This window comes from Bufo bufo, chromosome 4 (genome assembly GCF_905171765.1).
Source record: "Bufo bufo chromosome 4, aBufBuf1.1, whole genome shotgun sequence".
NCBI lineage: Eukaryota > Metazoa > Chordata > Amphibia > Anura > Bufonidae > Bufo > Bufo bufo.
In genome coordinates this window covers 348,645,009-348,659,897 of record NC_053392.1, presented here as the reverse complement: position 1 = coordinate 348,659,897, position 14,889 = coordinate 348,645,009, and positions in this window count along the sequence as shown.

Here is a 14,889-nt window from a genome sequence, read left to right as displayed (position 1 = left end):
TGTACTCCACTTGCCGGAATTACACGCCGGATCCGGAAAAACGCAAGTGTACTGAAAGCATTTGAAGACGGAGCCGTCTTCAAAATGCTTTCAGTGTTACTATGGCAGCCAGGACGCTATTAAAGTCCTGGTTGCCATAGTAGGAGCGGGGAGCGGGGGAGCGGTATACTTACAGTCCGTGCGGCTCCCGGGGCGCTCCAGAATGACGTCAGAGCGCCCCATGCGCATGGATGATGTGATCCATGCGATCACGTGATCCATGCGCTTGGGGCGCCCTGACGTCACTCTGGAGCGCCCTGGGAGCCGCACGGACGGTAAGTATGCTGCTCCCCCGCTCCCCGCTACACTTTACCATGGCTGCCAGGACTTTAGCGTCCCGGCAGCCATGGTAACCATTCAGAAAAAGATAAACGTCGGGTCCGGCAATGCGCCAAAACGACGTTTAGCTTAAGGCCGGATCCGGATCAATGCCTTTCAATGGGCATTAATTCCGGATCCGCCCTTGCGGCAAGTCTTCAGGATTTTTGGCCGGAGCAAAAAGCGCAGCATGCTGCAGTATTTTCTCCGGCCAAAAAACGTTCCGTTCCGGAACTGAAGATATCCTGATGCATCCTGAACGGATTTCACTCCATTTATAATGCTCTAGGATAAAACTGATCACGATTCTTCCGGCATAGAGCCCCGACGACGGAACTCTATGCCGGAAGAAAAGAACGCAGGTGTGAAAGAGCCCTTATCGGGTTAATTGGTCCAAGTCATCGCTCCTCCTGCTTAACCGCAAGGCCGTAGATGAGGGGAGTGGAGTAAAGGTTCTTGCCCCGAATGATACTCTGGAGTACTTGGGATCAAGATTGGTCTTCCTATAAAGAGGTTTTATGAGCTTAATTTAGCTCTGGTTTTGAACAAAGTAAAGTCCAAAATATGTGCTTGGCAGAAATAGATTCTGGCTCAGACGGATCGAATAGCGCTTATTAAGATGATTGTCCTTCGTCCGATGTGTGCTTCCCCAGTATGAATTGATGAAATTTTCTTTCATAGATTGGAGCGCCTTATTAACGATCTAATATGGGGGAGAAAGAGGGTGAGAATAAAACAAAAATATTTATGGCTGTCGGAATTAGATGGTGGACTATCACTCCCTTTCTTTCAGGGATATTATTTATGTGCACAGGTTCAGCGGTGTTGTGGATTCACTGATAGTTTATTGGCACAATATCTGTTGCGGGTTCTGGGGAAACCAATAGAGAATATTTTCTCATGTTTGGAATCTGGCTATTTGGGGGTGAGGAAGTCCTTATTGATTCCTTGGTCCCTACAAAGGGTCTGGAATAAGCTTAAGAAGATTTTGAAAGTATCCCACTCTTTTGCTTTTACCCCTGTGTGGGAGAACAGGAACTTGACGGAATTCTTTAAAATCACTGATTATGTTTATTGGTCACGTAGGGGAGTGGTTAATATGTGTCATCTTTTTGTACGAGGACACTTTAAATCCTTTTTGGATTATAACTTCACGGATAATACATTATTAGATGTGTTTATGTATTCACGTTTAAAACACGCCTATGAGGCCTCTAGGAACAAAGGGTATATTTGTCCACGGGAGAATGTATTTTTTGATTATTGTTACTCCCAGATAGGTGAGAGGGTTAAGATAGCTAGTCTATATAGTAGATTGCGAACAGCACTGGCCACTGTAACTTTATATAAAAGCTCAAGTAAATGGAAGCAAGAGCTGCATAGCCCACCACTGAAAGGGCCTAGTATTTACAGGAATGTAAGAAAGGCTACATTTTCTAATGCCCATAGATTAATCCAATTTAAGATCCTTCACCGGCTGTACTATACACCAAAAATTCAAGCAAAATTTTCCCGGAATAAAGGTCGAGACTGCTGCTGCCCGAAATGTGGGTATGTGAATGCAGATTTTAGGCATTTACTCTGGGAATGTAGTAAAATAAAAAGGTATTGGGAACAAGTTTTTGAAACCCTACAAACGGAGTCCTCCTCGAGGTACAGCCCTGGGATGGTGACAGTGCTGCTGGGAGATTATACCTTAGATATGGAAGTCCCGGTCCGGGTTAGGCAGATCTGGATGAGGGGTTTGATGGTGGCAAAAGTTATTTTAGTCAGACATTGAGGTTCTGTTTCTCCACCCGCGATAAATGAATAGATCCTGTATCTGCAACAAATTAAAGTGTATGAGCATATGGAAAGGAAACGGAGAGCGACACGCAAGACTGTTCAGACATAACGATGTAGTAAGAAGACCGGCACTTCGCAGGATTTTCAATCAGGAATGCGATTTATTGGTCACATATTATTATTCCATAGTGACGCGTTTCAGCATTGATATGCTTTCTTCAGACTACAAATAAACATCTCACTTACAGACTTTAAATAGGCAAATGAAATACAGGGGAACTCACATCATCAGTGAAGCTCCTCCCACTCATTAACGATAATAACCATGTCATCGAAATTTTATCTAAATTTTTGTAATAGGATATAATCCAACATGTTAAATAATCAATCCCGCTAGAAAAGAAAGAGAAAAATGAAAAAAATATACATTTGAAAACTTTATACGAGCAGGATACCTCATAGGAAGCTCCCTCAATAATCTGATACCGTAACAGTGAAATGTTATGTTTCTTCTCATGGAAATGAAAAGGTATTGGAAGCAATAAATTTCCTTTTCTGATAGTAGATTTGTGCTTACTCAGTCTGTCCTTCATTCTCATGGAGTTTTCCCCCACATATAATAATCCACATGGACACTTAAGAATGTAAATCACAAATCTACTATCACATGTGAATGTATCTCTTATCGAAATTCTTTCACCTGAATGAGGGTGAGAAAAACATGGGCCCTTGATAACACTAGAACAATTCACACAGGTAAGGCAGGGAAACATGCCCTGTCTTGGTGCTGACAAGGTACTCTGTCCTCTTTCTATTTTATTACTTCCCACATCGGTCCGAACTATTTTGTCTCTAATGTTGTCCGCACGTTTGTAACATATCATTGGTGGTCTCTGAAACTCACCTATCTGTGGATACGATTTAGATAGTATATGCCAATGTTGATTAACAATGGTCCTAAGACGTTGGGACCATGGGTGATACTTAATCTGCTAGAGGGATCCTTGTCTCTTTCTTTTTTCTATCTACCTGTGTGTTCTCAACTTTGTCTCGCTGTATCCTTAGTAACTCAAGGGGGTAGCCTCTCTCCCTAAATTTATGGGTCATATCATCTAATCTTTTTTGACACACGTTTTTGTTACTGACAATGCGTTTCACTCTCTGGTATTGGGAATACAGAATTGATTCCTTAATAGATTCTGGCTGGCTACTAGAGAAGGCCAATAAACTATTTCTGTCAGTAGTCTTGATAAATAAATCTGTCTGTACCTTGCCATCCTTTCCCTTGATCACCCACGTGTCTAAAAAGGAAATCCTGTCCAGATCTTGATGTACTGTGAATTTCAGCTCATCCCAGATGGAATTTAAATACGTAGTAAATTCCGTAAGGGATCGAACGTCGCTCCGCTATACGCAAAAAATATCGTCGATAAAACGACGCCAAAATATACAATATTGTTGATATAATAAATTAGAGTAAACAAACTGGCTCTCAAAATACGCCATATACGTATTTGCGTATGGCGGTGCGACGTTCGATCCCATCGCGGTCCCACGGCACTGCTGATAAAAGGAATCTTGAAACAAAAAATAATTTTGCTCAAGTACTATCCTCAAAAGTTTCAAAAAGAATTCTTTCTCTTGCTCTTTATATGTACTTGTGTCTAGGAGACCCGCAACTGCATTAATTCCCTTCTCATATATGAGACTGCACATGTCAAGAGTGACGAATATGCAGCCTTCACGTGGGTGCATTGGTAGCTGGACGGATGCGTTCGGGCCGCTTGTGAGCCCCTTCAAACGGAGCTCACAAGCGGAGCCCCGAACGCTAGTGTGAAAGTAGCCTAAGTAAGCACAAATCTACTATCAGAAAAGGAAATTTATTGCTTCCAATACCCTTTCATTTCCATGAGAAAAAAACATAACATTTCACAGTTAGGGTATCAGATTATTGAGGGAGTGTCGTTACCCCATCGCGGGGGCGACAGAAATAAATTGTTACTAAAAAGAGAGGCCTACTTCCTATGAGGTATCCTGCTCGTATAAAGTTTTCAAATGTATATTTTTTTCATTTTTCTCTTTCTTTTCTAGCGGGATTGATTATTTAACATGTTGGATTATATCCTATTACATAAATTTCGATAAAATTTTGATGACATGGTTATTATCGTTAATGAGTGGGAGGAGCTTCACTGATGACGTCAGTTCCCCTGTATTTCATTTGCCTATTTAAAGTCTGTAAGTGAGATGTTTATTTGTAGTCTGATGAAAGCATATCAATGCTGAAACGCGTCACTATGGAATAATAATATGTGACCAATAAATCGCATTCCTGATTGAAAATCCTGCGAAGTGCCGGTCTTCTTACTACATTGTTTGATTGGACGCCATTCCACTGACACGTGCACCGCAAACTCTGAAAAAGGTAGTGCCGACCTGTTATCTACTGAAATGTTCAGACATAACGTCTGATGTAATTATGTTGGTTTTTTCTTTTTTTCCAGAGCTAGTAGTGACGACAGCCAATAGGGAGGGGAAGGGATGGGTGTTTATAGCTGTATCACACGTACTAAGCATGAATTTGCAGTCTTTTTCATAATCTTTGTAGGATTCTACTATCCGTTTATAGGATAGGTCTCTAGGTTTGTATAGTGGATTCTTTGTATTGGCTGTTTTTTCTAGTATGATGTCTCTTGTGTTTTACTATGATAAAAATAAAGAAAATCTTTTAAAAAAAAAGAAAAAAAAAAAAGGTATCTCAGTGTGGCATGGGTCCTACCACTAGACTACCTATGGTGTGTGAACACGGTCTGAATGGTGCTAAGATCTTACTCACAGCCAAGCTCCCACATACCTCCATAGTGAAATCACTCATGCAGTGGGAGAAGGAATAGGGCTGCAAGCCCCACCAATAACAGGCCAGGTAACAGTGTTGCATGTAGATATCCCTTGATCTCAGGTAAGACTTTTAGATTTTTTTTGCCGCCTGTTACATATTTTTTCTCTCTCTCATTTAACCCATAATAAAAGTCTATAGCCTTACTATATTGAAAATAGAGGTTTCTACACTTAGAAAGCTAATATATATTCAACAAAAAATCAATGGGTACCCGCGCTGCCTTATTAAATTGGAGCAATAAAAGTGTGATACTGTTGCACTGAATGACACTCGTATGAGTGTGTCGCTGCTGGTCTATAGGAGGGATAAATTGCCTAAACTCTGAACAAATAAATTAATAAAACCAAAGAAATAAATAGACAGCGCTGACTAAACAGTAAGTGGTATAGCTGGCATTCTTGTGGCAGTCATACAGTCAGGTCCATAAATATTGGGACATTGACACAATTCTAACATTTTTGGCTCTATACACCACCACAATGGATTTGAAATGAAACTAACAAGTGCTTTAACTGCAGACTGTCAGCTTTAATTTGAGGGTATTTACATCCAAATCAGGTGAACGGTGCAGGAATTACAACAGTTTGCATATGTGCCTCCCACTTGTTAAGGGACCAAAAGTAATGGGACATAATAATAATAATCATAAATCAAACTTTCACTTTTTAATACTCGGTTGCAAATCCTTTGCAGTCAATTACAGCCTGAAGTCTGGAACGCATATACATCACCAGACGATGGGTTTCATCCCTGGTGATGCTCTGCCAGTCCTCTACTGCAACTGTCTTCAGTTCCTGCTTGTTCTTGGGGCATTTTCCCTTCAGTTTTGTCTTCAGCAAGTGAAATGCATGTTCAATCGGATTCAGGTTAGGTGATTGACTTTGCCATTGCATAACATTCCACTTCTTTCCCTTAAAAAACTCTTTGGTTGCTTTTGCAGTATGCTTTGTATTGTCCATCTGCACTGTGAAGCGCTGTCCAATGAGTTCTGAAGCATTTGGCTATATATGAGCAGATAATATTGCCCAAAACACTTCAGAATTCATCCTGCTGCTTTTGTCAGCAGTGACATCATCAGTAAATACAAGAGAAACAGTTCCATTGGCAGCCATACATGCCCACGCCATGACACTACCACCACCATGCTTCACTGATGAGGTGGTATGCTTAGGATCATGAGCAGTTCATTTCCTTCTCCATACTCTTCTCTTCCCATCACTCTGGTACAAGTTGATCTTGGTTTCATCTATCCATAGGATGTTGTTCCAGAACTGTGAAGGCTTTTTTAGATGTTGTTTGGCAAACTGTAATCTGGCCTTCCTGTTTTTGAGGCTCACCAATGGTTTACATCTTGTGGTGAACCCCCTGTATTCACTCTGGTGAAGTCTTCTCTTGATTGTTGACTTTGACACGCATACACCTACCTCCTGGAGAGTGTTCTTGATCTGGCCAACTGTTGTGAAGGGTGTTTTCTTCACCAGGGAAAAAATACTTCGGTCATCCACCACAGTTGTTTTCCGTGGTCTACCGGTTCTTTTGGTGTTGCTGAGCTCACCAGTGTGTTCCTTCTTTTTAAGAATGTTCCAAACAGTTGTTTTGGCCACGCCTAATGTTTTTGCTATCTCTCTGATCGGTTTGTTTTCCTTTTTCAGCCTAATGATGGCTTGCTTCACTGATAGTGACAGCTATTTGGATCTCATCTTGAGAGTTCACAGCAACAGATTCCAAATGCAAATAGCACACTTGAAATGAACTCTGGACCTTTTATCTGCTCATTATAATTGGGATAATGAGGGAATAACACACACTTGGCCAATTGTCCCATTTGGCTGAGAAGCCAATTGTCCCATTACTTTTGGTCCCTTAACAAGTGGGAGGCATATATGCAAAGTGTTGTAATTCCTACACCGTTCACCTGATTTTGATGTAAATACCCTCAAATTAAAGCTGACAGTCTGCAGTTAAAGCACATCTTGTTTGTTTCATTTCAAATCCATTGTGGTGGTGTATAGAGCCAAAAATGTTAGAATCGTGTCGATGTACCAATATTTATGGACCTGACTGTATATGGCTTATTAGGAATGAATGTGACACCCAAGTGCACACTTAGTTGTTTATCGTGAGGTCCACTGATTATTGTCAGTTACATTGCATCTGAGTGGAACTTGACCATGATGAAGGTGGCCATACACAAGACAAAAGTAGACGGAAATGGCTGTTTTGAAAATTAGCAAGAACCATTGTTCCCCAAGTCCAATGCAGACTTCTGTCTGCTGAAAATGCGATGGAACAGGTTGGAAAATTTTGGCCTTAGTCTGCTAAAAGATACATAACATTCTGCATGATATTATAATAAATATGTGGATGTGCATGGCTACATTTATAAAATCATTGAAAATAATGCGCTAAAACAACAGATGCAAACACAATATACGGACTAAGCCCTAACTCTAATAATACAATCTGAGACTCTTAGCCAATATATTTTGATCAAAACACATCTGTGCCTGCCTACTCACGCCAATGTGGTCTCAGTCAGTCAGGTCCTACTCTAAATCTAACTATGCCGTTGGGCATCTACATTGAGGAGAGCAGAACCTGCTCATATAGTGTGCTACTCCTAATCACCTCTATGTGCATCCAGAAACCGATGAGAGGAGGAGCACGCACAGCTATATGTACCACCTTAATCAAGCTCGCCTATTAGATAGGAAGGGCAAAAGTACACAAGAATACTACTCTTGTGCTTACTATGTGTTTCGGAACCTTTTGTATGAATGACCCCACAGGCAACTGGTCGGCCGCAACACAGATGATCATTATTTCATGTATATGGCCAGCTTAAGGAGAACCTGATTGCACCATGTTATGTAGGCAGAATCTGGTGTCCTGGGCTACAACCAAGATTATGAAAAGGTAACTCAAATATCACAATAATTGTAAAAGTTTTACTTCTAATGTAACGCATAGGATCATACATTATGTACAACCAAATGTGGCCTAAATGTAATGCCATATAATAATATTTGCAAAGCCAGGTGCACTCTGCAGTCTTACTAAACCCTCATACTGATGTTAAAATTGAGAGATTAGCCAACATATCCTAATGTGGAGGACATGTTTGAGACCGAGCACTGCGCCAAGGTTTCTCAAATAGCTCGGGACCTAACACTCACCTACCTGGGCCATAGGTCAATACCAGGAACCAGTGGGCGAATTACAGGAGCGTAAGGTCCGACTCATAGCCAACTCACCAGTTACCTCCAGCATGTAACCATGCTTGCAATGGGAGGAGGGAGGAGTCTGCGAGTCCCACTCAAGACTGGCTGATATGGCCCAGGCCTCGCAGGTGCACCTAAATGTAGCCTGTGGATGGAAAACAGGCACAGCAAATACCAGACGGTAAGCCAAATACCGATTTAAAGTTTACCTCGACTTTAAAAGGAAATACCATAAGAGACTTTTTATTCCAACATTATCAGGATTCCTGTGGACATTTTATGAATACATTACGTTCCCAGGGGAAATACACCTACAATATTTAAAGTGACACTCATTTTCCCAATCTGAGATAGATTCACAGAGGAATTACCTCCCCCTTCACAATAACAGCATATATAAGACCTGGACAATACTTGAAGTTTTTGGTGTGTGATTTATATCAGTGAATTTATTGACTATAGACTAGTATCGAATATTTTATTATCATATATTTTAGCATTCAATACAATATCGACTATACTATTATATCTACTATAGTTTATGTGATTGTATTTTTTGCATGTCATTGCTATAATACACTGTTTTTATTATTTTTATTACTTGAATTTTATGGGGATTTAATAATAAATATTTTCTGCATATGTCAATTTGGTTGCCAAGTGTATGAGTTCTCGCCCATTTTTCCATTGTTACATTTAAATTGGAGTTTATACACCTCCAGGCACCTACACCGTAGGACATGTTGGCTAATCTCTCAATTTTAACATCAGTATGAGGGTTTAGTAAGACCGCAGAGTGCACCTGGCTTTGCAAATGTTGTTGTATTGGTTATCACATCCACATTATTGCTATCTTGTGTAGGATGTCTTTTGTGCTACTTGTGGTCCGCTGTGGGCATCCTCCACTGTATGCTTTTTTGCTGGGGATCGCCATTAGCAATGGGCTACGACTGCAGGATTTGCTCTGTATACACATGCACAACTGCATATGGGTTTGAGCACTTCCTGCTTGTTTAATAACACGCCATTTTTTCTGTTGGTTTCTAAATGTAATTTCCCACCAATCCGGGTGTAAAAATAGATGATGTAGAAGTTGTACCCACTACTTCGGCCCTTTGCCACATTCCTCCATAGGTGAATACCAGAAGTTATTATCCCTGTGCATTGTTTGCATGTTGTATTATTGTACTGTATTATTATGTTTATGTTTGTATCTGCAGTCAACCTTTAGCTGTGACTTGTTGGGACTATCCCTGTTCTGTGATATCACTTGTGGCAGTCTGTCACGGATGGTGTACAGGAAACAAGACAATAATATAAACAATGACTCACTGGATCCACAACTAAGGAACAAAAGGGGAGACCCCTGCAAGAGACCTGCCGCTCTCCCTTATTGCTCAGCCTATGCGACCACCCCAAAGGTGGATGGGCGCATATCCACGAACCTCGACTATCTTACACCTGAAGACCCTACAATAGTGAGGGGACACGACCACCGGCTCCCTACACAGACACGGAGGGAGTCAGGGTCACCTGGATCCAGAAAACAGAAAATCATAAATACATAAACAGAACTTATCTTGCAGACGACTGGGGACTGTGGACTGGGAACAAGGAACAGCATGCACACACACTCCAGGAAGTTGTGTAAGACGCACACTACTGCATTCTGGGGAGGAACTTAAAGGGCAGCAATCAGTCCAACAGCATGACAGCTGAGATAGACTAACGAGATGAGAAACTAAACCAAAACAAAGAAATTCAAGGATGAGGATCTGAAAGGCTCCTGTCAGAGCTTCTCAACTGTCTGGCTGTGACACAGTCATATTGTGGCGGTCCACTGTGTTTGTGATATTTGTCTAGCGGCTAGCCCTTTGACATAACTGTGCACATTATTCCCTCCCTTTCTCGTACTGTGACATCACTGTGTGAAGTAACCCTTTTCTTTCCTCCTGTGACTTCACAGTGTTCACATATTGTTACATCTCTGTGTTTAGTACCCCTAGGGTGGAATATTATTGTGTGTATTATACATGTCCTATGACACAACATTCCTTCACTATGACATCACTGTGTGCATTGCTTCTAAACTGTAGTGACCTTACTGATCAATGGGGGTTACGGGTGTCAGACCACGCCGATCTGACAACAGAAAAAATACCCTGTTTTTGCTGACTGTCCGTAAATCGCTGGACGGTTGGCAACCTTGGTGCCAGACTCCCATCCATCTGACATTGATGATCTGTCCTAAAGATAGTGGTAGAAAATAGTTGTAGAGCAGCACAAAATGGAGCTTCTGGCCTATCTGGAATGCACCCCGTGGAGGAACAGCCAATTCAACGCCGTCCCATAGGTATAAATGGTTGACAGAAGAGATCACAGCAGCATGTCCAGTGTGACTTTTATTGGGGACCAGAGTGCACACACAAGTACGAAGTTTCGGCTACGCAGTAGCCTTTCTCAAGTATACTAGTACAAGATCAATCAAACATATAAATACCCTGATCGGCCCCCCATGTGACAGCATATAATTAATGAGCACAAACTGCTATTCAAAAACACCTGTGTATTAATTAAAATGATCGCTGCTACCAATAAAGATGTTGCTCCAACAATCAAATGTACCTGATGCTCACTAAGTAGGTTCCAGCTGCGTCCTCATGTTACCCATACATGTCGGCGTTTCCATGGGCGTATTGCGCATGTCTGTGATGTCATCGCGTCGATGCAGGGGCGGGGCACCGTTGCCTCACACAGCAAAGAGGCTGTACCCAACTATGGATAAGCATTTGCAGTTCGGGATTGCTCAACCCTACTTATGACTCATTCCCTTTAAACATACTGCCTAAAGCTAACGTTATACCTTCAGTATACCTTATTCTTTTAAGGTCCTTTTACACAGAAAAATGATCTGGCAGGTTATCATCGGGAATTAGGCAGACATTTCCGAAAACTGCCAGATTATCAGCAGTGATGAGGGCTGCATTTACAGACCAATTATCGGGAATGAGTGTTTATACAAATGTAAAAAGATCCAAAGAGATAAATCGCTGTGAAATAGCTGCTAAATTTGCAAGAGATATCAATGTCATTTTCTATTATTCTATAACCAAAAAGTAGCTTTCACTTTTTAGGTTAGGGTTATAACTAGACTTTGCTAGAAAGATACATTTCTCTGATATCACTGTCCAAAAAAGTAGGTTCACATCTGTGGTAGCAGTTCTAGTCTAACTTGCCAATATCTTCAAAATCTCTGCAATTAAGTGAAATCGCTGTACGTAGTGATTAAAAAAATCTTTAGCAACTAACTTGATTGTGGTGATTTTGAATAGATTTGTAAGCTACTGAGAGACACACCTCTTCACTCTAAAGCATAATGCAGGCATGCAATACCCCTCTGTCTTCTGTTTATACTGAAGGGAAGACAGAAAAGCCCTAGCAACGGTCTTTTAAGGGACCAGCGGAAAGGAACAGGGGACATTAATGAAAGCTGCTATTATAAGATAATTAGAGATCTTTTGGCAATTGTTGACAGACTAACTCAGGTATACATGCCTAGCTCTAATAAAGTAGCAAATAAAAAAATATGACAGCTACACTTTAAAAGTCTAGTTATAACCCTAGCCAAAAAAAGTTGTTGCTGCATTTTTTTCTCCACAGAATAACATTAAAATCACCTTGAAATCCTTGGCAAATTTTGCAGACAAATTTATCTCTAGCAAGTTAAAGGGAGTTTGTCAGCAGGAGTAATGTGAATAAGAACTTTTATTCTTCTGCTGAATGTAGGTCTCTTTTATCCCAGTCATGAGAGCGAGGTTTGTTGTCTATCCTTCCCTTCCCTTTTACCCTTTTTTCTAAATGTATCCCTCACCCCTCTTTCTATCCTTTTCTTCATACGTCGGCTGACGCTCCAGTTTTTTTCGAACTATTCCACATATGTTTATGTGAAATCTCATTGGATAGTGTTTATTTGACTTAACAAATTGCCACTGCGAGACTTTTCGCTTTACTTTGTGTAACCTGTTCGACAACTGATTCATGTCTTGTCTTGAATTGAAAAATTGAAAAATTCTAAATAAAGAATTTATAAAAAAAAAGAACTTTTATTCTGCCACGTTGTGCTTCTGCAAGTGCACTGGAGGCAGTGCTTCACTATGATATGCTCTTAGCTCACTGTTTTACGCTGCTTCATAGCCCCTCCGCTCTGCTCTAAGTAAGGCCTTATGCACAAGACTGTATTTTTTTGTCCGTGTCCTATCTGCATGTCATCTGTGCGTTGTCCTTTATCTGTGAGGACATTCTGCAAATTATAGAACATGTCCAATTCTTGTCTGTTTTGCGGACAAGAATAGGCATTTCTAGAATAGGGACCCAGGAAAATGGGTACAAATGTCACTCAGATCAGAGGGGAGGGCTGAAAAGAAGCTCTGTGGAGAACTTTTCACAGTGAAGCTTCTCCTGCTGGGTATTGCCCGGACGAAGGCACGCCGAAACACACGTCGGGGTAGCGCCATCCTGGTTGGTACAGCACACTATCATCATCTGGTGAGTCCCCGTCTCTTGGCTTTTTTGGCACTGGAAATTGGTGTTTTTTCAACACCTGGTTATTATTGTGGATTGCCTCCAGTTTGGAGACTATAGCACATGCATGCAATCCCTTATCCTTTAGCCGTGCAGCCATTTTGACTGAGACTCACCTTACATTTTCCATATTTTTCTTATATGTATTATTTTCTAATAGTTGGTAATTATATTACATCTGGATAGGGTTATCATTCATTATTATATTTAATTTTGATATGTGTGCAGCAACAGGATTGCGCTTTCTCTGTCACTCTCCTTAATTTTTTAATGGCATACTATAAAAAATATAAATAAAAAAATTATATTTTAATCATGTTATAATAAAAATTATATTTTCATACGGTATTATGAGCTCTGTTTTCTGTTTATTTGCTTGTTTCACTCGGGAGCTGATACCGAGTTATTTGCACAGGTGACCTATGGTTATGTTGGGTGGACATTGTTTCCACTCCTACCATTTGGCCATCTTTGGTCTCTTTTTCTAATGGGTATTGCAGGAGCAAAACCTAGAAAAATAAAAGTTCATAATTATACTACTTCTGTTAATAAAGTACTTTCACAAACAGCACCACACCTGTCTACAGGTTGTGTGTGGTATTGCAGCTCTGCCTATTCAACAATGGGCATGTGTGGTTTTGTTTCTGGAAGATAACTGGGTGATAACTGTGGAGCAATAACACTTTGGTCTAGCTCTATACCAACAATTGTTTGGATTTGTTTGAAACAAAATTATATGCCAAAATTGCACGGTGCAAAACATCTCATCTTAGGCCCTTTGGGGGTCGATCGCCCCTTTCCGGGGGGTCGCCTGAGGCTTCCTATTAGGGCTGCACGATTGTAGCGTTACATTACCCTACTTCGTGAGATTTCCCTACCTCCTGACTTCCCGTCGCACTGCTAATGACGTGAGGAGGCGTTCCTGAGTTTTGACGATCTGCGCATGCGCAAACTGACAGTTTATGGAAAATCTCAGCGGAGTTCAGCTTCACACCGGGAAACTGCGCATGCGCCGGCCGGAGTTAGCCGCGCTTGCGCACTGGGCTGTAATATTTCCCTACTAAGGCTCTCCTGCGCATGCGCAGTGTCCCGGTGTAAAGCTGGGAAAATGTAATGGTTGGGGGTCACCACAACATGAGGAACTGTATTAAGGGGTCACGGCTTTAGAAAGGTTGAGAACCACTGTCTTAGGCCATTCCCCATTTCTCTTGTAGTCACCCCTCCTGTTAAGCCCAGCTCCCTTTTTAAGCAAGTTTTAAAAACATGTAGAAACCCTAGTTACTCCAATTTGTGTCACTTTTTAGACATAGTCTAGGTGCAGACTATGGTTGTTTCGATACCAAAATTTTGATTCAGTTTTGATACCATAAAAAAATATTGTGATACTCGATACCATTCCATACCATGCGGAAAAAAAAAACACCAAAAAAAGCCGCATGCGTTGCGCAATTCATGGAATGTCCGGCCCATAATCAAACAGTCCTATCCTATTTTTGGGGGACAAGGCGACAAAAAAAATGATCGAATAATGCAGTATATATTTTTTTCTGTTACGGCGTTCACCGCATAGGAGATTTTTTTAATATTTTAATAGTTTTGACTTTTCGGACGTGGCAATATGTAATATGTTTATTTATTTATTGTTTATATATTTTATATGTAAAATTGGGAAAAGGGGTCATTTATACTTAATATTTTTGTGTTTTTTTTTTTACTGTTTATTTAATAACTATTTCCCCTCTTAGGGGCTAGAACCTGGGATATTTTGATCCCTTGTCCTATTCACCCTAATAGAGTTCTATTAGGGTGAACAGGACTTTACACTCTCCCTGCTGCCCTGTGCATAGTACACACAGCAGCAGGGAGCTTACCATGGCAGCCATGGCTTCAGTCGCATCATGGCTGCCATTGTAACCGATCAGAGCCCCAGGATTACACAGCTGGGGCTCCGATCAGAAGCTGCCACTGCCACCAATGAGGAGGAGGGGATACGGGACCCTGTGGCCACTGCCACCAATGATTGTAATACTGGGGGGGTGTCATGCC